At 44.7% G+C, this 22232-nt stretch overlaps 1 protein-coding gene across 2 annotated transcripts in view; it reads right to left on the reverse strand.

Annotated features, from left to right (window-relative positions):
* LOC130203618 (zinc finger MIZ domain-containing protein 1-like) overlaps window positions 1–21875 on the reverse strand; it is a 123236-nt gene extending 101361 nt beyond the window's left edge. Inside the window, exons 1-2 of one of the 2 annotated variants that reach the window (XM_056429948.1) lie at window positions 21688–21875; window positions 19669–19823 (exon numbers count right to left, since the gene is read on the reverse strand). The gene's annotated coding sequence lies outside the window, so the exon portion shown is untranslated. The remainder of the gene's footprint in view (window positions 1–19668; window positions 19824–21687) is intronic. The other variant, XM_056429949.1, reaches the window with a different exon arrangement.
* Window positions 21876–22232: the final 357 nt, after the last annotated feature.

The following is a 22232-nucleotide window of genomic DNA, read 5'->3' on the forward strand; positions in this document are numbered from 1 at the left end:
AGAGTGAAGGTGTTAAGTTAGGTACCTTAAAAAAAGAGAAATAAAACCACATGAAAGAAGCACACACACACAGCACCGGCTCACATGAGAGGCGGCCTCCGTCAACGCCGGTGTACAACAGAGAACCCGCTGAACACTGAAAGGTCCTCGCTGCCCTGTGGACATGGAGCCACACAAACGATGTTTGGAAAAACACATGTCCGGTGTTCTTTTCAGCCAGAACGCTTTCCCACGAGCCGAGCAATCCTCAGTCGCTCTCCTCGACAAATGACCGAGTTAGTGGCCGGCACCGTGTCAACACGTTGTTCAGACCGGGGGAGGGGGGGATTACTTTGATCCACTCTGAGGCAAGTCTTCCTTGACTGTCAAGAGCCGGTTAGGATTTCTGCAGAAAGAGGGGAGGCGATTATGCACCAACTCCGCAGCAATGTTTTTGTTGTTGTTTTGTTGCCACAATGACACTTAAAGCCCGAATAAATGTGAACTAAGGAGGCTTTGAAGGAGTCAGCGCTGTTGTAACTTCCGAACCACAAGGAGACAGTAGAGGTAGCAGAACCCTTGACGACCTCTCATCACCAGCCGAGATGACACTCTTTTACAAGCGTGACAGAGTGCAGAGATACTGGGCTGAACAGCCTGTGGCTGCAGATTTGTGTGTGGAACAATGGAAGTCTGTGCCGATTTCTGGCCTAAACAATGGCAGGATGACATGGAGCCTGACAGACACACACAGAGGAGCAGGATCTACACTGCAGACAGGAGAGGCAGCTTCACAGAGCAACAACACTGCCAAAAACATATCCTCGCCTTCCCTTTTCCGCTTCCAACATCTTTTATGTGTTTTGGCACCTCTGGCACTCATAACTCAAGAGTGAACAGTCAAACTTTGAGCACCACCGTGAGCACAACCTCGTGGAGCGAAAGGAAGCCAGTCACTGCAGAGCGATTGTGCATAAGCTAACTGAATCTGAACTTGAAGATATCAATAGTTTCCGTCCAGATCTAGGGCAATTCTTTTTTTAAACTGATGTTGATAAATGTGCGTTTCCATCCCCTCGCAGATATGAGAATAGTTAGGGTAACTATTCTCATATCTGCGAGGGGATAGAAACTTGCACAAGTGGAAATATGCATGAAAACAGGTGGATTGAGCGCTCTGATGATGTCATTTATGAGTCGAATACTCAAATGACCTGGAACCCATTGAGCTACAGTCCCTGGTGCAGATTGAGTACAACACATTAAACTTAGATGAAACTAAATGAAAATATGTTGAACAAATAATTAAAAAATGTGTCGTTGTTAGTGGAGAAATGCAACTATTTAGTGGATTTCTTGCCAATAAAGTAGTAATAATAAAGAATACAATATTTTACAAAATTACATCAAAATCAAAATAAATGAACACATCCAAATGATACTGGGAGCTAACAACAACAACAACAAAGAATGGCAGTGCTAAATAAAGGAGGTGATGAAATCGGAGGCGCTCAAAGTGTGCTGTATTATTAATGTCCTTGGAGCACGATTTGAAGCAGCTTTGCTTCTCGTATCAATCATTCATCGGCTTTCCATTGAACACACTCCGATCCTCTCGTGTCAAATCAGGCTTGAAGTGGCTAAAGAACCACCAATCTGCAGTCTTTCCTTAATTAAACGAGTCTGACATGAGCCTCAAACACCTGCTCTCAAAGAGATCAACAATGCTACACTAATGTGGAGATCCCAGGCAATCCGTAACCTGTCAATCATTTAATAGACAACACTCAGGTCTCATAAATTAGGAATCGGATGCCAGAACCCATTTGTGCTGGCTCCCGTGCATGTCCCTGTGTTTCTGGAAAACCCTTCAACGGTGAAAACTTGAAATAGAATCAGACTGAAATAATAATGTTGATGCGACTTTTATAATAAAACAGCCCGAGCTGCCGCTCTCTCGCCTTCCCATCTCGGCACTCTGTCTGAACAGGATCTCATTTCGCTCGACTACAGCAGGCGTTTGGTTAACGGCAAACATAATCAAACTTTGTGGTCTGTCTATCTGTGGAGACGAATTGGAGGCAGTTCTTTGGTGGCAATCTCCAATTACCTTCTGCGTGCAAGTGTTCACTGCGCTGGAACTTTTCCATTTCATCATGACACTCAAGCTGCCCCCATCCAAAGCCAACCAGTGGCGGCGGCGGCAACACAGCAGACCGTGACATCCGCGCACCGCAGGGGGATCCTTCCGAGCTGCAGTGAATTCTTCGTTTTGTCTGGGAAAAGATTCATGTCTATACAAACTGCAGGTGCAGTGAGTCGTTTTGCTTTTTAAACCACCACAGTGAAAAGGGGGCAGGGCAACACTCGGCACCCCCTCGGCTATGTTTGTCACAATTACTCGGTAGGTCAACTTTCCCCTCGTCTCATTAAGAGGTCAAACACAGAGGCTAGAGAATCCGTCTTTTTCGGACCCCCGCAGGAAACGTTTCAGCTTGCTGCCGCACGCTCCGAGAGCCGCTGATGCAATCGTTCTCCAGCCCTCACAGTGGATTTGGGAAACAAGAATGAGGGATTATTTGATCCAACTTCCATTCAAGGGGCCAATTCAGCGCAAGCAATCAATACTAATCAACAGGGAGACACCAGGAGATGAAGTTCCCTCTGCCTCGGCCTAACACTCGTGTATCAAGGCTTGGAGCCGGCACGCAGGCTTTCTCTGCTCCTCTTCTCACAGATCTAGTGCTGGAAAGTACAGCAAGTCGAGTATAAGTCAAGTATACCAGAGCTACCAACTCTCACGGTTTCGCCGTGTGACACACGCTTTTGCATGTTTTCACACGCTCTCACGCCACACAACCAATATCTCACGGCAAAAGAAATTCTGATTTTGGGCCGAGGCGTTGGTTTCTTTCAAACTATGACGATAGATGGCGCTAATCTATAAACCTATTCGCTGCATAGACATCCTATTTACCCCAAAGAGTCCCGAAGTTAGCAACAGAAGAAGATTTTCAAACAGACACAACGAGCAGAGACTACGGTGTGTTAATGCAGGGCTCTCAAGTGTCACGCATTGAGCGTGACAGTCACGCATTTCGGTCTTACGCCACGCACTCCGCCATACATCGTATTTCACGCTGAAAAACTCTCGGCTATTTAATGTTTTAATGTGCCGCAGCGCGCAAACATGAGCTGGCCGCGCTGCCCTCACCGTGGAGGAATCAAGCGCTCCCCTGGAGTTCTGCTGTGAGGAGCCACTTATCAGCCAATCAAAAAAAAGAAATGGGCTACACAACAGCCAATCAGAAAAAAACGTATCTGTTGTATCTGGGTATGATTTAATCCAGCAACCAATGAAAATAAAGCATCCTGGATAGATATGTCACTCTTGCCTGTCTTCAAAATGTAAGAGCCCTGTTAATGACATGTGGTTCAATTAAGTTCTCACTCTCTTAAACTTTAAATCTTGAAATAATTTGTTGTGTTTGTGCATGTGATTTTGTGTGGTGATGTAAACTCAGCTGTCATAACAAGCAGCAGGAGAGCACCTTGTTATCCTCTTGGTATCCTGCATGCTCAAAACATCATCGCATTGTTTGTTAAGGCTGCCCACATAGCATTTATCACTTTATTGGCAGGCCTAGGAAAAGGACCCTCTCAAAAATGTTCCAAACAGCTCTTTGAACAAGTAAGATGTATTATAAAGAATTTAACATAAAGACAGGACATTTGTGCAATAGAATTAGGCATGTTTTTGTAAATGAGAGTAGAGTTATTAAAAAACATTTTAATTATTTAAGGTAGCAAAGATGCCTCGTAAAAGACCTTTGCCAGGCCAGAATGCAGGGTACAACATGGGTACAATGCCACATTTATTCAAATTTCCTGATATTTGAGCCACCAACGTGTGTGGCTGCGTGCGCGGCAACATTTTGGTCACCCCCGACAAAATCTCACTCCAAGGTTTTTTGAAAAGTTGGCAGCTCTGAGTATACTGAAGTAAAGTGCAGTTTTAATGTACTTTACTTCTACTATGACAATGCTTCTTGATTCTTTAAATTCAATACATTCCCGAGGGAAATATTGTAGTTTTTTGTCAAAGCTACACTTTCAGCACTTTTCAAATATGCAGTTTACATGATTATGTTTAAAATATGGCGCATCGTTATAGCGTAAACTAACTTTGGCCTATAAATTAGCCCCACGTCAACATGCTCGCGTTAAAATAAAAGTTCCGAGTACTTGAGGCTACTATTGAACCGAAAGCAGCACCAAACTGCAAAGTTAGCGAGCAGCTCGCAAACATAATGAAACGTTTATGCGAGCAGCGAAAGTAATGTATACGTTTCCCTCAGGAGATGGTGTTGACTCAAATTAAGCAAAAGGAGACAATATTGTACTTACATTCATCAGGTGGGCAGAAGCATGACTCCAAATAGCCTCGAACGCTAATGTATAAATGGCAATGTTGCTCTGTGTCAGTGTGAACAAGCAACCATTAGCAAACGGTCGCAGTGAAAGTTACTAAAGCAACATTTACTGAAGTAAAAGTACGCGAGTAGAATCAGAAAAGTGTACTTAAATGCCCTCTGTGTATCGTGCATCGATGTGTAACAACCACTTTACTGTAGCTGTGGAGTACATTTTTAACCGTTTTATGTATAAGGCTGCATCAAATTATATTCATTATCTGGATTTTTTCATTATTTGGTTTGTCAATCTTTCAAATATTGTGTAAAATGTCAAACAATTACAATCACAATCCTCAAAAGCCTCAAGTGATACCTTCACATTGCGTATGGTGTCATCTTTTAATTAAAAATGTCCGACGGCATGTGTATACATTTGGATACTTTCATCTTTAACAAAGCATCACATTTTATCAGCTCATATGTTCTGTATAGTTTGTTAATTAACTCAGAGAGTAAATGCACTTAGTTACAGTGCAGTTTTAAATGCAGAACTAATAGCCATTTGTAATGGAGCATTCTAACAGGGCCTTGATTCTTCTTTCATCACTGCCCAAATCTCATTGCAACACCTTGCAAATTATTAATCCACAGCGTTAACCACGCCGACAGTGTCACACTCCGAGAGGGTACGGCCTGCAGAGGCTGTCTTTCATCTGAGGCGGGGAACAACAAAGAGCATGAGCTCTCCGTGTTAACACAGGAAACATATATTTAATGAGACAACCGCTGCATTCTCCGCAGTCATGCTAAGTGAGTCTGACCCCACGCCGCAGCTCGGCCCTGCTGCCAAACAGCAGTCGCGGCAGTCTAGCCGAGGCCGAGCGGCAACGAGGGCCTTTTTTTTTCCCCCCCCCGAAAAGCACTTGTAACGCACGAGGAATTCGGTGCGGTTTTCCTTGGAGCAGAGAGGAAACGCATGAGCGAGAGTAAAGAGGGAGCGAGATCCCCGCAGAGGTCAGAGCGTGTCCTCGGAGGCGTCAGGGGGAGTAAATGGGCATGACTGCAGAACACGGGGGGCTATACCCGCTCCCCTGACTCCGCCTTCCTTTTTTCGTCTTCGCAGGGGTGCCTTCACCGACTCGTCCCCGAGCGCCTCGGCGTGGCTTCCCGCGCATGGCACGCAAATTGGGAACGGGAAACGATTGTCAGCTTCAGGCGAAATCGCCACCCTATTAGAAAACAAACGGCGATGTGACGAGAAGGTGGATTTATTTTTTTGGAGCTGCATGTCGACAGATCAGGCGTGTTTGATGACTGCGGAGGCTGCTGCTGGTTGTCTGCGCGGCACCGGTATCAAGACCCATGAATATTCAGTGACCAAGTAAATAAGGCAGATAGCACTTGACATGTTTAACACCCACCTTTGGCACCTTTACCTCTGCGAAGCCAACAAGGTGCAGCAGCGGAACAAATATGTCAGTTGTTTGTGGGCGGCAACAATCCCTGCTGATGAATTGGGTGTTTTTTGCACGGACAGAATGAGTTTCAGTGGGCGAGCTACATCAAAATAAGCCGGACGTGGAGACAAAAACACCTGATTTCCTCCATCGGATTTGAGTTGCTAAACTGATGTTTTTGTTTGTTTGTTTTTTAGGTAGGTATGGAAATGAGAATATGTAGTATGCCTTTCAATATGCTGACATTTACATTCTTAGAAAATAAAAAAAACATGTTCCCCTTAGCTATAATCCCTGCTGGTATCAAAATATTTGCTCTCTAAATATTTACCAACCCAGAGTCACATCTAAAGCTTAACACAGGCACCTTGAGACTTCCTTTTTTTTCTTTTTCTTCTTCTTCTCCCAAGTGTTGTGTCCCAAAGGAAATGCAGCGAAGGCACTACAGACAACTTGCAAGTGAGTAAACTCTCTGAGCACACAACGCATTCCTCCAACACCTCAAACGGCTCAGAGAAAAGAAACATATCTGCCACCAACAAACTGGGCTGCTTAAAAATCAGAGTCTGAGAGACGAGCGGGGTACCATTTTCGCAGTTTTTGCTCGAAAAAAGGCAGAGAGTGGTAAACGTATTTCTGCGACAAGAAAAGTCATGTGAATATTGACATTGATATTCATCGCCAGGCGTTTCCACTGGACCTGGCGGGGATAGGGAGGGGAGGGGGGGGGGGTCGGGAGGGGGGGGATCGGGGATGGTGCTAAAGGAACACGCCGCTGAAAAGCTATCTCTAAAGTTTCAAACGGGGAGACAGCGGAAACACTTTGTATTTTTGTATCGACGCCTGAACAGTTCGGAAAATTATTTTGATTCCTGAACAATTTATCAAGTTGTAGAAGACAACCCCCAATTTGAAAGACACAAGTTTGTTTTAACGGAGGAATGAATTTCTCGAAAGCCAAGTTTGTACTTTCCTCCTTCAATGATGTTGGCAGTTACAATAGATTCTACTGAAAAAGGAACACACTTTTCAGAGCCACCTTTCAGCTAAAAGATTGGAGGATGACATCGTGGATTTATTGTTAATTCCAGTAGAGCACTGACGTTGTGATTCAGCTGCATCATTCTCAATAGAGCTGCAGTTAATAATAGTCGTGAATGGATGTTTTCTGGATTCACTGGTTAATGGTTTGTTTGGCTTAAAGAATATATTTTTTTAAATAATAAAAAATGGCCTTCACAGTTACTCGAGACCAGGGTGACGTTATTTAACCTCAGTTTTTTCTTTCGGGTTGACCCGATTCAATATTTAACCTAACCTCACTCGGCTCATTTGACCGATTCAATGTTCACGTTTAATGTCGGTTTCTTCGGAGTCAACAAACAAAATAAAAACACTTCACACTTAAACTTGGAAAACAATATTAATTCTAATAATTTTCTGGATTTTTAGAGTTGGATCATATTGAACTCAAGGTAAAAAAATATGTTATATAATATAAAGGAGGGTGATTATTGAATCGACCTGTCAATTGACCAAGGCAGGTTAAAGACACGCCTCAAGTGAAACGAAACAAAAAAAGCACCATTTAGACGGATGAAATTACAAATAATGTTATTTTGTATCACTGTGATATTAATATTCCTTTAATGGGCTTGTTAGCAGCTCGTACACGATCCCATACTTAGACACACACACAAACGCACACCCATATATTCACAACAATCTGAGCTGTCAATGGACTGTGAACACAAAGGGGTCACGCGGAGAGCACCACCCAGCTGTGTCTCTGCGGCCCGAGCAAGAACACAGATTCCGAATGAGCCGAGTTGTATACCACTCAACACCACACAAAGCCCCCACCACACAAACACACACACACACACTCTAACCTCCACTTACCACCAGCCCCACCCACTGCTCAGTGCACCCTGCCTCCTGATAAGCTGGTTTGCCAGGCTTGCTATAGCGCCGCTGATGGCTCCGTTTGCACAACCGCTCCATTGTTGCCGCGCGGAGCGGACAACTGCACTTTGGACCTTTCAGTGCGGAAAGCCTTCTGGTTTGTTTCCCTTAAGGGCATCCACTGTGGTTTATCTGCACGCTGCCAACCACACACACACTTTTAACACTGCATTAAGGATATCTAAGGGTTGAAAACATAAACAGTAGCCCCTGCGTATCCGGTGCCGCCGCTGTTGAGCACTGTACAGTCGGCTTTGCCTGGCAGCTGATTTTTTCCGGAGCTTAAAAAGCATCGTAAAAAAAAAAGGCAGCTGAATTATCTGGGTTGCTGGAACCTGATCCACTGTCGGCTGACCTTATGCGCGAAGCAATATTAAAACGTAATAGTTGGGCTGAGTTAAGTGATTGCAATTTATGAGTCCATTTACCTAGATTCAATATTGGATGAGACATGATTACCTTGGTGAAGTGAAAGCTTACATACATGAAAATAACCCGGCTACGCACAAATACGGATCTTTATCGAAGGAGAAGGAGGAGGAGAAGAAGAAGAAGAAGGAGAAGGAGAAGGAGAAGAAGAAGAAGAAGAAGAAGAAGAAGAAGAAGAAGAAGGAGAAGAAGAAGAAGAAGAAGGAGAAGAAGAAGGAGAAGAAGGAGAAGAAGGAGAAGAAGAAGAAGGAGAAGAAGAAGAAGGAGAAGGAGGAGAAGAAGAAGGAGAAGGAGAAGAAGAAAGAGAAGAAGAAGAAGAAGAAGGAGAAGGAGAAGAAGAAGAAGAAGAAGCTTACACAACTTTTTTGGGGGGGAGGGGGCTTAAACTCCAATAAGCTCAAATTGATTTGTATTAAATAAATATTGCCTCTGAATCTGGTCAACTGGCCAAATAGATTACGTGTATCAAATCCATTTTCCTGAGTGCATTGAGTGTCAAAATGAAACATTTTCAATTGAGCCCCTTAAGGTCCAAGATTCCGTCAGCCTGCTGTAAAACAAGCTGCTTACCGTGCAAAAACAGGCTGCAACACATCTCTAAATGTGGCCCGGGCTTTAAATTAGCCTGACACAATCCACATATTTGCTTCACTGTGCAGCCAGAGAGGAGCGACATGACTTTCAGGCATTCAGCTCAGACTATAAAGAAACAATGTAGACTACTTTGCACACTCCTCGCCGCTCTCTTTTCAGCCACATCCTCTTGGATTTTATGACTCTGGTTAAAATGCAACCATTAAATATTCATGTGCGAGGGCTTTCACCCGTGAAGCAGCCCCCCCCCCCCCTCTCAACCCTCCCCAACCCCCACCCATCTCAGAGCTTTAAAGAAAGTGTGAAACTTTTTGGATTTTAACTGACAGGAGTTAAGTATAGATTTTTTTTATTGGCGGTTTAGCACAGTGATGACTTCTCCGCTCCAACATCGTACTCCGCTGATACGAGCAGCGGCTTCTTTCGTCCTCATTGCTCTTAAGATGGCAGACATGGAAGTGAGACTCAATTAACATGACAATGCAAACCGTGAAGCTTAATTAAAACAAATACTCAGTAGCTGAACGATGACACGATGAAAATTGATGGTTGAAAATCATGCCAAAGAGGATAGTGTGTTTTTAAAAGTTATCTTAACCTATTTATTGCCCTTTAATTTTTGACTTGTTGTCTTGACCGTTTATTACGCACAACATCAGCAGCAAAAGTAATCACACAAATAATTCATACTTTCCCTCTTAGATCTCCTGGAACACTGAAATTCATTATATATAGCAAGTTAAAGCGTCTATAAAAGATTACGGATGAAATTAAGTCTCCAGGTATAGAGAGTAGCATAAATAAGGCTGAAACGTGATTTTGCTGCAGTGACCATTAGGGAAATTTTCGGAGGCTTTATTTGCGTTGATGTGATCCGCATACAAATCGAGGGCTGCAACATTCGCGGCTTCTCCAAACAAGCTATTTTGTAGACAAATGAAGCAACTGCTCAGACAGGAACCCGGTCTTTGGGCCCCCAGGTGGCAGAACACATGTACGACAACGCGCAACGTGATGGAACTGAGGGAAACAAAACGAGGCCCGACACGAGTGTGACTGAACTAATCTTTTAAGTGACTTGGGAGTAACATAATAATAATAATAACAACTTTTATAGCGCTTTTCTAAATACACAAAGACCCTTAACCCTCCTGTTACCTTAACATTTACTAACATATTTTACCCTCGGGGTCAATTTGACCCCAGCAATTAAAACCTCCAGAAAATTATTAGAATTAATATTGTTTCCCAAGTTTAAGTGCGAGGTACTTTATGTTTGTTTGTTGACTACCTAAATAGCCCTTTAAATATATAAAAAAGTTGATATTTCTTATATGTTTGACACAGTGAAAAACAGCCTGGGGTCAAATTGACCCCAAAGAACACCGACGTTAAACATTGAATGGGGTCAAATTGACCCTAAAGGTAACAGGAGGGTTAAACGTAACGATTCCTGAACTAATGCGATGTGTGCCGCTCCAAGCAGGAGTAGTCGATCTCTCTCTGAGTGTTTGTGTTTGAGAAGCTCGCGTCGCGCCGCTCTTTCATCCGAAGTCTGTCGTGTTCCAGCAGCGAGCAGCTGATTGAGATGAATCACGACTCTTTCTTTCCAAAACAGAGTCAAACTTTTCCGGCGCTGCTCGTCGGCGTCTTTGATCCCAAACAAGTAAGAAAACAAAACAAAAAAAGTGGAGGATGGCTTGTGAAACACGCAGGCTTTTCAGAGGCATTCTTCCACTCTTGGAAGGCTGCCCGGTCTTTTGAAACGTTTTTTCCCCCCCCCGCTTCAAAGCAAACGTCGGTGACATTACCCCAATTAAAATGATTGAAAACGTCCAGGAAACACTGTACGGCTAATATCACAACTAGCGTGTCAAAAACAAACAAATACAGCGCTCAGAGACAAAAAAAAAAGGAGCTCCTTTTGAGTTCATAACCGGCATTTAATCCGCTGTAATGATTTACAACATGACACGACAGGCGAAATGTACTGTGACAGACAGAATGGGACCCAACATAAATATAATTACAGCTCGCATGATCTTCTCCACCTTCGTCCTCCAAAAGGAAGTGTCTGTCGGTGCCGCACAAAGAGGATGCGTGACACGCAGCCTCGAGTGATGAGCTTTTTCAATTTGCTCCTCGAAACCAGCTGTTGCCATAAAAAATAATAATAAGAGAAACAACAACAACAAAGCAACAAAGCATCAGGGCTCGGGTTAATAGCAGGTGTGTTGTCTGAGTGGAAGTGGTCCCCGTGGAGAACCGTGGCACCAAAGGCGTGCCTTTTGACCTCGAACACCCGAGGCCGGGAGAAACCACGGAGCAGCAGTGTGTTTCTTAAAGAACGAGTACATTATGAGGATGGGTGCTTTCAAATAGGCCTCAAAATCAATTTTCAACTGTTGTTCTCATATGATGCTGGTTCCTTCTTCTCAAGTGAAAAACACGTGCAGATGTTCTGCGATCGGGAATTAAGTATGATTTGGTTTTGCACTGTTGATCAGAAAAAACAAAACATTTAGAATTTTTTCGAACTCAACGATTAATAGCTAAATCGAGAAAATAATTGACGGATTAATCCATAAAGAAAATTGGTTGCAGCCCTACTTTTTTTTTGAAAGAAAATCTGTCAGTGAAGTGAGGTATTTTTGGAAATACTTGAAACAAGTTGATTTGGATGAGAAACGGGTTGAAATGATGTCATTATGACTTCAGAGGCAGGAAAGTGATCTGCACACATGCCGCCGAAGACATATTTTTGAAAGTAGAATCGTAAGGAAAGGTCTTGTTGCGGCCAGATTTCTTTGCCCAAAAAGAAGAAAAACAGTCGTAAACGAAAAGCGGCAACACATCGGAGTAATTCTCCAAAAGAAACCCACTGCGCTCAACCCCACCGGCCAGCTCAGATTAGGTTTCACATTCCTACCGAACAAACACGCACACAAAAGAAAGAGGAGACAGAGAGGTGGGATGAGACACGGACACTTTTGTTGAGACATTTCCGACCTCAGACCATTTCATCTTGCTGACGATGTTTACACTACAAGTCAAGCACGCGGATCTCTTCTCGAGACGTGGTGGATCAAACCCTCCTTCTCCCTTCATGCTAATGCAACACACACACACACACACACGAGTGGAACCAGCGGTGCACCGTGTACGTCCATGCTGACGCAAAGGATGCTGAGCTCTCTGAAAAGCAGACGGTCAAAAATAGCTTCCGCCGTAAACAGTTTTTGTTTACGGCCCGTTGGGCCACACGTGTTTGCCAAGAAGGAGCCGTGGTGCAATATATGCACGTGTCAAAAATAATCCGGTCAGTTACAGCTTCTCTCGCTTTGGTACTGAGAAAAGCCCAAAGAGCTTATGGAATCTGCACCTATAAATAGGAGTGTGAAGTGTGCCCGCATGTGCGTCTCGCTGTGTGTTTACACTACCGTTCAAAAGTTTGGGGTCACTTAGAAATGTCTTTATTTTTCAAAGAAAAGCACTGTTTTTTCAATAAAGATAACATTAAATTAATCAAAAATACACACTATTCATTGTTAATGTGGTAAATGACTATTCTAGGTGGAAACGTCTGGTTTCTAATTAAATATCTCCAGAGGTGTATAGAGGCCCATTTCCATCAACGATCACTCCAGTGTTCTAATGGTACATTGTGTTTGCTAATCGCCTTAGAAGACTAATATCTGATTAGAAAACCCTTGTGCAATTATGCTAGCACAGCTGAAAACAGTTATGCTGGTGATATAAACTATACAACTGGCCTTCCTTTGAGCTTGAAGTTTGAAGAACAAAATTAATACTTCAAATATTAATCATTATTTCTAACCTTGTCAATGTCTTGACTATATTTTATATTCATTTGATAAATAAAAGTGTGATTTTTCATGTAAGACACGAAATTGTCTGGGTGACCCCAAACTTTTGAACGGTCGTGTATATACGTGTCAAAATAATCCGGTCACTTACAGCTTCTCTCGGTTTGGTACTGAGAAAAGCCCAAAGAGCTTATGGAATCTGCACCTATAAATAGGAGTGTGAAGTGTGCCCGCATGTGCGTCTCGCTGTGTGTTTACATCCGGACAACAGTTCCCAAGTCATAAGTATTCATCATCATCATCAGCGGCGGTAGTTGTTATGCTATGTGGGTTACTGTTAGTGCGTGAAACCGTCTCGTATCTCTGGTCGTTTCACGCCGCGGAGGACGGGGGAACATAAGGAAACAGACAGGACGTGTTTACAGAAGAGTTATTTAAAGTCGGCAGTGGGACGGCATCGCGCGTGGCTACGGGCCATCCTCGTGCACGCTGCGCCGACACACAAACGCACGTTTCGTATCCGGAGAGCCTGGGTCGGTCAGAGGCACGCTCAGCGGCGTACCTCGCTGGTAAAACCCTTTGAGCCCTGGCCATGTCAGGGATTATACGGATGATACGGTTCAGAATGAATTTGGCTCATCAGAAACGGTCCTGTTTGACATCTATTATGTATGTTCTCGCACACTTTGGGATGAAAAAAAAACACGTGATGGGCTATGACTCGTATAAATAATTGGATTTGGAGTTTGGCGTTCCCGTCGTCTTTTTTGGTTTATTACCTTCGCATTGAAAATGCGGAAGGTAATGTTTTGATCGCCGTGTATTTGTATGCTTGCGTGCGTGTTATTCACATAACTCAAAAAGTATTAAACCGAATCGCATGAAATTTGGTGGGATGATTGGTTATTATCCGGGGACCATTTGATTAGATTTTGGGATCGATCGGGTCAAAGGTCAAGGTCAAGAAAAGGTAAACATCTTCTTTTTACCATAGCACGGTCAATTTTTATCCAATTGGCATGCAACTAATGCCAACATGTTCATAATTCAATGCCCAATCTTGTGATATGCGAAGGTATGCGCTCTACCGAGTGCCCGTTCTGGTTACTTCAATGTTTTATGCATATGCTTTGGCACTACACTTCCCATCCTGCTTTGAGTGATGTAAACAGGAAGTAGTACGTTGCCATGGAGCTGGCTGTGGGCTATTTTATTCCCACGTTTGTTGACATTGTGGAAAGACTGCGAGCAGTTTGTGTCCACACAACAGACCACAGTCACCTGCATTACTTTGACATGAAAGACACGGTCGAATGGAGGCGACACCAAGGTGCTCGGTTCAATTTATTCACCCGCAACAACACGGAAGCTGAAGTGCTCCCATCCCAATCAACCGACGCGGAACAAACGATTACAAATAAGTCAAAGATAATACGTTTTCCCGATGATTTTTAAGCCATGCGATTTTTCCACCCGGAATGCATCAGTCGGACGCTACAGGGTGAATGCATTCCACCCCTCCCACCCTGTGTCGACTCCTGTCATGGTCTCCTCTCACTGCCCACAGCTGTCAGGTTAGTGGATCAGCTCCGGTCTGTGATGCATGGCTTGCACCTGGGTAACCGACCGCACACAGACACCGTGTTGGATTGAAGGAGCAGGTGTAAGCCGACACAGCCAGTGGGCGTGGCCTTACTGCCGTCTGCGCTTCATCATAGGGTTCGACTGTTTTCTTTGAGCAGGGTGCAACAAGTAGGAAATCTGAACCCCGGTAGGCAAAATGCGGTCACGATGAACTCTGGGAACCTGCGCGGGATATTTTCTCTCTACTTTTAGAAAAATTTTACGGGCAAAACTATATTGGACGGATGACCCGTCGATGCCAATCGTCCTGTGATCCTCACACACGGGCCGTACTGTCCAGAATAAATGATACTGGAGCTTTCTTTATCTGCTGAGAGTTTGTGTGGCGAAAAGCAACAAAGGCGAGTGAAGGAAGCTCTACGAGGTTTAAATGAAGGGACACGTATCTCTGCAGCTGCTCTACCGAGGCACCGTTTTTCCATGAAGAGTCCTGAAGCCAATTTTCGCAATCAAGGTCAAACACCAAAGTATTTCCAGGCATCCATCAGTATTTATAGCACAGAAAGCATCCTGATCTGTTGAATTCTCATGATTGAAACAGGGCAGAAACACATTCATAATTAATTCCCAAAGCCATAGATCTCTTCAAATAGCTTGTTTTTTAAAATGTACACAGCTAAAGATATTCGATGTTCCGCAGTAACAAAACAGAGCAAAGCAACACATCCTTACATTTCTGTGGCTGAAAGAGACGCTGGCAACAGTTGCTAGGTTGTTTTCATACGCCGTGTCAATCAAGTAGGGCTGCAACGACTGATTGTGTCCATTGTCCATCAATCCGTCTATTATGTTATCTATTAATTAATTATCACATCCACAACTCAAAGATGAATATCTTTCTCAGCTGTAATAAGAGGAGCAAAGACGATGCTCTCATCTGAGAAGCAGCAAACAGAGAATGTAGATTTTTTTCTTTTTCTTGAGTCCCGATGAAGCACGAATATGACTTTTTGGGTGTCGGTAAATCTGAGTGATGTTTTTCAAGTGCTGTGAATGAAATCCACTTCAAAACTCTGTCACAGAGGAGCGTCATCGTTTAGGATTTGGGCCTGTGCGATCAATAATCTGCGGAGCGCTCTTCACTTTGGGTCGTGACGCTTTTTTCTTCTTTTTCTTCCAGTGATAAAAACAGGTCACAGTCCTTAAACACGAGCCTCTCGGGTGTTGACGTTAAGGCCGTGAACAAAAAAGAAACTGTGCAACACGTCTGGTATTTTATCTGCTTGTGTTTTACATCTTAAATCGCAAACTTGAAATCATTTGACATTTTAGCTTTCGGTGGAGTGGAGGGGGGTGAAGGAGGGATCTGGGGCCGGGTGTTGCTGGAGACAGAGATTACCCTCAGACTGTTTCTTTGAGAGCATGAAAGAATGGGGGGGGGGGGGGGGACATTCCCTGTGTATTAGTAAATCCCAGTTAATTTTCCCTGTCAGAGCACAATGAGATATGGACCCCCGCGGCCTCTGTTGAATGTAATTCCAGCACTTGCTCAGAATCACCTTCATTACTCATCAGAGGTGTGAATCTCTCCTCCTCCTCAAAAAAAAAAAACTACCTCCGGAGGAGCGAGCCTGAGACTTTGTGATGTTCCAACAGAGCCCCCCGCCCCCCCCACCCCCCTACACATTTTCTTTTCTTGAATAGTGAGATTACACCTCTTGAGACGTTTTCACATTTGCAGAGCAGCTGCTAGTTTGAAGAGGGAAACATGTCTGCCATGCAACACTTTCCCATGCTGCAAGACTTGACAACCCTTCAAGGTCCCCGGGTTGGATCCTTGCTTCATTTATAGGAGCTGAGACTTTGGAGAAGCCGGATGTTATTCATGATTCAGAGCCTTTCATTTACACTTAACACTGCGGCGCTGCGCTGTGACATCATCTGCGTATGTTTTTCACAGCATGTCACATTCAACATGCATGAGTCTGAGACTGCTGGGGGCCTCAAAAGCTCCAATTATTTCCATCGCGGGTTAAGACTCACAGATTGTATCTCGTTCTTCGTGGCGCTCTCTAACTCGCCTGTTTAACTACCAAACCCTGCTGATGGCAACAAACGGGAACACATTATCAGTATGTTTAATTGCATTTCCATCTCTTATTTAACTTCCATGCCATCCAGATCTTCAGGAGACCGGCAAATAACTTCAAAAATCACAAAGAAACGGATGATTATTTTCATTAGCAATGAAATAGCTGCGTCTACAGTGGGGAACAATTCACATTGTTTTCGAGCCCTCATCGATGTCTTCAATTATACTTGTTTTGTCAACAACTATCAAGCCCATGACTTTCGATTCACCGTGAAATCAAACAAGAAAAGCAGCAAATCCTCATATTTCAGAGACAGGAAGCACAGACTGTGTGATTGAGCAATGAATTAAAATCGACAGTTTGTTTAATGCCATTCATATCTTCCAGACCTCTGCAAGGCACAAACAACAAATATTGTTGGAGCTGCAAGGATTAGTAAATCAATCCATCAGCCGGGTGACAGAATATGTACAATATGATCAAAAACATCATTTTAGGTATTAAAGAAAAAGGATTTGCTGATTCAAGCATCCTAAAACGTGAAAACATCGTGCTTTTCTTTGTCATATATGACAGTAGAGTGACTTTATTTGGGGTTTAGACTGCTGCTCAAACAAATAAAAGACCCGAGGATGTGGGAGATCACAACGGGCTTTTTGGACTTTTTCTAGGAAAACCATCACCAAGAGGAGAACCGTTGGCTAAAACCTCCACACAATTGAAATGTTAAATGAAGAGGGAATTCTTCCTGGTGCACCAAGCAGGCGTGGGATCAAGTCAGAAATACAGTTTTTAGATCCATTAATCACGAGTTGTGTGTTTTCTGTTCCGGCGAACTTCCCCTCCAGCATGGCTGCAGCTGTAGGAGGAGGCCGGCCTATTGTTCGCACTAACAAGGGGCGCAGAGGTCACTTGCATTTTCACAAGAGCTTTGCCAGAGGGGTTGTGGAAGTAGCCGGCACACAAGTCTGTTTGGTATGGATCTACACTAAAGCTTGTTCTATAAAGTCACATCACTCGCAGTCTATTATAAAAGGGGATAGATTAGATTAAGTGAGATTATGCAGAGAGGGGCTCCCTAAAAAGAGCAAAAATAACACACTCAGTATTTAGCAGGTGAGTCAACAGTGGGATTAAGCCAGAAGGACAGGTTCAAATCCAGTGCTAATATGCACAATGGTCATCCTTCCACGGGCTCAACTTTTAAGTGGTTACAAATGTTATTGCTTCAAATTTCCATAACACATTTCCCGAGCTGCAGCCGCAACAAAATCCAGACTTGCTTTGCAATTTTTTTGGACGTAAAGATGAATTTGATCTCCAATCTGACAAATCTCAAAACCTCAAATGAGGGTTGTATTTCTTCTCTTCGTCAAACGGCCCGTTAAGCCCTCTCCCTCTCGGTGTGCGTGCAGTTTGCACAATAACAACTCCTATCACCAATGCAACCAGAAATATGCACAAAGTGGTTGCACACTCTAACATGATTAAATGATGTGTGGTCTGGCGTCACTCCCAGCACCTCTCCCATCCCTCGCTGCCTATCTCCCTCCTGCACGAACACACACACACACACACACACACACGCACAGATTCCCTTTCCTTGAGCTGTGTTTTGAAAATAGAAGCTTCATATTAACAGTCAACAGTCAAGCTGACAGGTACAGTCTGGCCATTCTTTCCATCATAAAACCTCTCGGTGGATATCTTGCATAGTACACATGTTACTGCAGCAGCGTGCCGCCGAGGCGGAGCGTCGCGAATCATCACAAGCGCACACACGAGGAATGCAGAACAACACGTGGGAAGTTTTCGGTGACGCGGTGCAGAAGGAATACTCATTCTGTTGGATTCTGAACAGAATTTAGATCCCGTACCAGAATAAATCAAATGAAGTACGACATCACAGCTTAAATAATAGACCTGTTAGCAGTTTAACACTTTAAGTACCTTAACTACTACCGTAACATGCTCAACGTTAAGTAAATCAGTTGTTTTTTCTTAAACCAGGGGTTGAAAACCTGGGTTCAGGACCCCTCCGAGGGTCGGCTGGATTAATAATGAGGGGTCTGAATATTGTATAGTCACGCTCAAATGCAACAATCTGAAGATGGAGGGGGAAATCCCTCTTTGGTGAAACTCACGGCCAACTTGTGATGAAGGGCGGCAAGTACACGTCGCATCACTTTAAAAAGGTCACAGGCCGGTGACCCCAAGATCTTGCCCTCCAAGGTCTTATGGACGGACTGTCAAAGTACCAATATCACGCACACTGGAACTATCACCCGCTCTCATTTCCAGTGACATTGTGCCTTTACGAGTGAGAGACGGTGTGCACGATTTTTCGGGTTCAATCATTACCAAAAGCATTATATTTATGTTATCGGTTTTGCATTGCAAAGCTAGCAACGATGACGAGACCCACAGTATATAACGAAGTACAAGATCTGAGCTGCAGCCAATGGGATTAGTGAGTTTCCACCGCTAGTTCAATCTCGCTGCCAAAAAAATTACAGTATCAAAATATACCCTTTACGGTGTTGCGAATGCTCACAAGTAACATATTTATAGGATTGTAAAAACCAAAGTGCTGTTTGACAGCGAACTAAACCTCATGATTAAACGACTACAACTGCCTCCCGACACACTTCCTGTACGCCGGGCGCCAGCACTCTCCTCGCTCATTGAAAATAGCCTCAGCGGCTCGGTGATTCATCCTGGGAGTTCATTCTCTCGAGCAAAGACAACACAAAAAGGACCTTGAGCGAAACCTACACAAACCTCCCACAGCCTCTGACCGCGGAGGAAGAGTCGCTTTTACTCGCTGGCCTTGTTTTCCCTGTCGGAGTGCTTGAGATTGCTCTCCGTACGCGGGAGCAGTTCGCCGCAAGTGGAATTCCCAAGAAGAATCAATACGATTATGACATTATAAAGGCATCTAACAGCCCTGTTTACCAGCTGCCGAGGCACACATTGTTGGTTAAAGGGCTGCCAGCCGTCGGGAGAGGCGCTACGATGCAGAAACTGGAGTGAAATGTTTCACAAAGCAGTATTTTATCACATCAATACTCGGGGTGTAAAATGACACTGCGCTGTGTGTTTTTTCGGGAATATTTCTCAAAGACAAAAAAAAGGCACATCAGATGCAGCATACAGATAATATATCGGAAGGTGAGCGCGGCTAGCTGAGGCGCACCGGCTCTCCTCGCAAGCCGGCCGGCATACTGCCGCAGGTAATGAGGCCTCTTGTGTGTCCTCTCGGATCGGAGAGTTGAATAATTTCCCAAGTGGCTCAGCCATTTCCAGCTTCCGCCTTTACTCTCACCTTGTCGGGCGGGTGAGAGGCGAGAGCACAAGAGAACTCCCTCCATGCACTGCAAACGTGTTGCCATTGTCAATCCACAGTGCCACACTCAGACCGCCGGCTGGCTGCGGTTCCAGACAACAAACAAAAGTCCGCTTCGGTGTTTCTGAAGAGATCTGCGGGAAATAAAAAGCAAAAAAGTGATTTTGATTTTCTATTTTGAGGCTTTGTTCTGCGTGAGAGGCAGCAAGGCATCAGCTACAGTTGTATTCTGCCTCTCTGCCCGAAACTCGGTTAATAAATGGTCAACTCCAGCGACCCAGACACACACGTGCTGGGTCTCTGTTTCAATGTGTCTTTTGTTTGACGGCTGGTGTTTCAACATCCTCAACTTGAAGAGAAGAAGGTCAGCCTGGTGGGGTCTGCCCCATGGTTATTCAGGAGCCCCAACCTGCCCCCCCCCCCCCCCCCACAGAGGTGGGGCAACTGGGAGGCAGGAGACAGGACAGAAAACCTCCTCCTCCTTCTGACAGCACTCTAATATATGACAGAAGCCACTGGAAGCTGGAAGTTCCAGCACACACAGGCGGGGCTCAGATCACACGTGAAGGGACTCGGGTACGGAGCCGTCAACGGACCAGGTGAACGAAGACGACGGCTTCCATGTCTTTCGGAGAGTTTGAAGCAGAGAAGAAGCCTGTCAGTTCATTCAACCCAACAAGAGCCCGGATATGAAATATGTAAACAAGCTGCTCAAAATCTGGTGTCGCCGCAGAAGTTTGACATGACCGGCCCCCATCCCCATCCCCATCCCCAGCAGCCGGGTCCAAACAGTCTCCCGCACAGGACGGTTTTGGGATGCTGCTGCAGCCCAAAAAAAGCAAACAAGAGGCAAATGAACTTTTCAGCAACATAACACAAACAGGAAGAGCTCCTCCTGGTCGTCTCACCACAAAACAAGACGAGAAACATCTGCACGTGTGTCTCGATGGCTTGCTTCACGATTATGATGATGTTGATGACGATAATGATGATGATGATGTATATGAGAATTGGTTCTCAATTGCTTGTACCTGGTTAAATAGAGGTCGTATATGATGATGATGATGATGATGATTTCCACAAGCAGAAACACAAACAGTGCATGAACACACTCCCTCTCTTTCATTGACAATGGCTGGGAGGCAGATCATGGGAATAGAGTGTAGCTTACTTTGTTTCCACTTGGCCATGTCGTTTGCTTCCTGGACAGGACAGATGTACAGAAAGTGAAAATGACCCCCCCCCCCCTCCCTCCCTTTAATCCCAACTGATATTCACACAGCAGGAATTTAGGGAGTCAACTTGTTAAGCCCCCTTGCGACGCTCCAGCAGCAAGATAACAACGGGCTGACATTAATACACAGATATGTAATAGTGCACACGTGCGCCGATGTTCACAAAGTTCACACAAAATAAACGTTTAGCGTGACATTCAGCGACCAATCGGCGCAGCTGCAGTGACCGCTGTCTCAGTCCACAGTCGCCGTGCAGCCGGCGGCGCGCAGCACCGAGAAACCCACATTGGACAAACCATGTGCTTCGTGCACATCGGAAGCCGAAAGGTACAACTAAACTAATTAAAAATCAGGAGCTACCTCGAAACCCTGCACGCACACACACACACACACACACACAGACATAGACACACTGCATGATTCATTCTGCAAGCGCAACGCACACAAGGCTGCTACAATGTCGCCTCGGAGCCCCGGAACGCTGTGGAGATCAGCGCGGCATCTGTTACTAACGAAATGCTCAACCTGCTCCGCAGCCCGCCCCGGTTCAGTCCCGACGGCGCGGAGCAGCCCGGGGGAGTAAATACAAAGCCGCGGTTGGTTATTACGGGGCTCCGACGTGCGCCTCGGTGCCAGTTTAAGTGGTCACTCTATTGTTGAGAAACAATCTGAGCCAAAGTGGAAACAAAAACCTCCCCGAGACAAACACGCTTGGCAGCGCGACACCCGGGGAACCAGCGACGTGAAGTTTGCGGTTACTCACCGGGTTATTAAGCGGAGAAAGTCCTCGTTAATTTTCGGCTCTTGTTTTTTTTAAATATCTTCCCCCCCCCCCCTCACGGCCACTGAGAATGGGCTCAACGTCAGTGGGTTAGTAACTGAATAGACTCGGAGAGAGCGCAGTAAGTTGAAGTGTCAAATTACATTGGCTATTCTATTACCGAAGGGACCCATGCTCGGTGGCTGCTGACAAAATGTGTCGCGGATTCTTTTTTTACGCGGAGAAGAGGACGCGCGGAGGGAGACGGGAGCGGAGCGTCGCTCAGCTCAGCAGCCATCTGGTACACTGGATCCTCTGGAGCGACCCGCTCCCCGTGTGTGGTACCCTGCGGGTCTATCGAATTGTGTGGACAGTATTAGCTTTTTTTTTTTTTTTATTGGGGAGGGGGCGGTTATTAAATGAGAACACACAGCTCTGACCAGTAGTTTCACACATTGAGATGGAAAATGGGCATGCTGCTTTTTTTTTTTTTACTCTCTATTGATTCATTTACAGAATGGTTATTTATTGCAAATGAATTATTTATC

Source organism: Pseudoliparis swirei, chromosome 13 (assembly GCF_029220125.1).
Source record: "Pseudoliparis swirei isolate HS2019 ecotype Mariana Trench chromosome 13, NWPU_hadal_v1, whole genome shotgun sequence".
NCBI classification, from domain to species: Eukaryota; Metazoa; Chordata; class Actinopteri; order Perciformes; family Liparidae; genus Pseudoliparis; species Pseudoliparis swirei.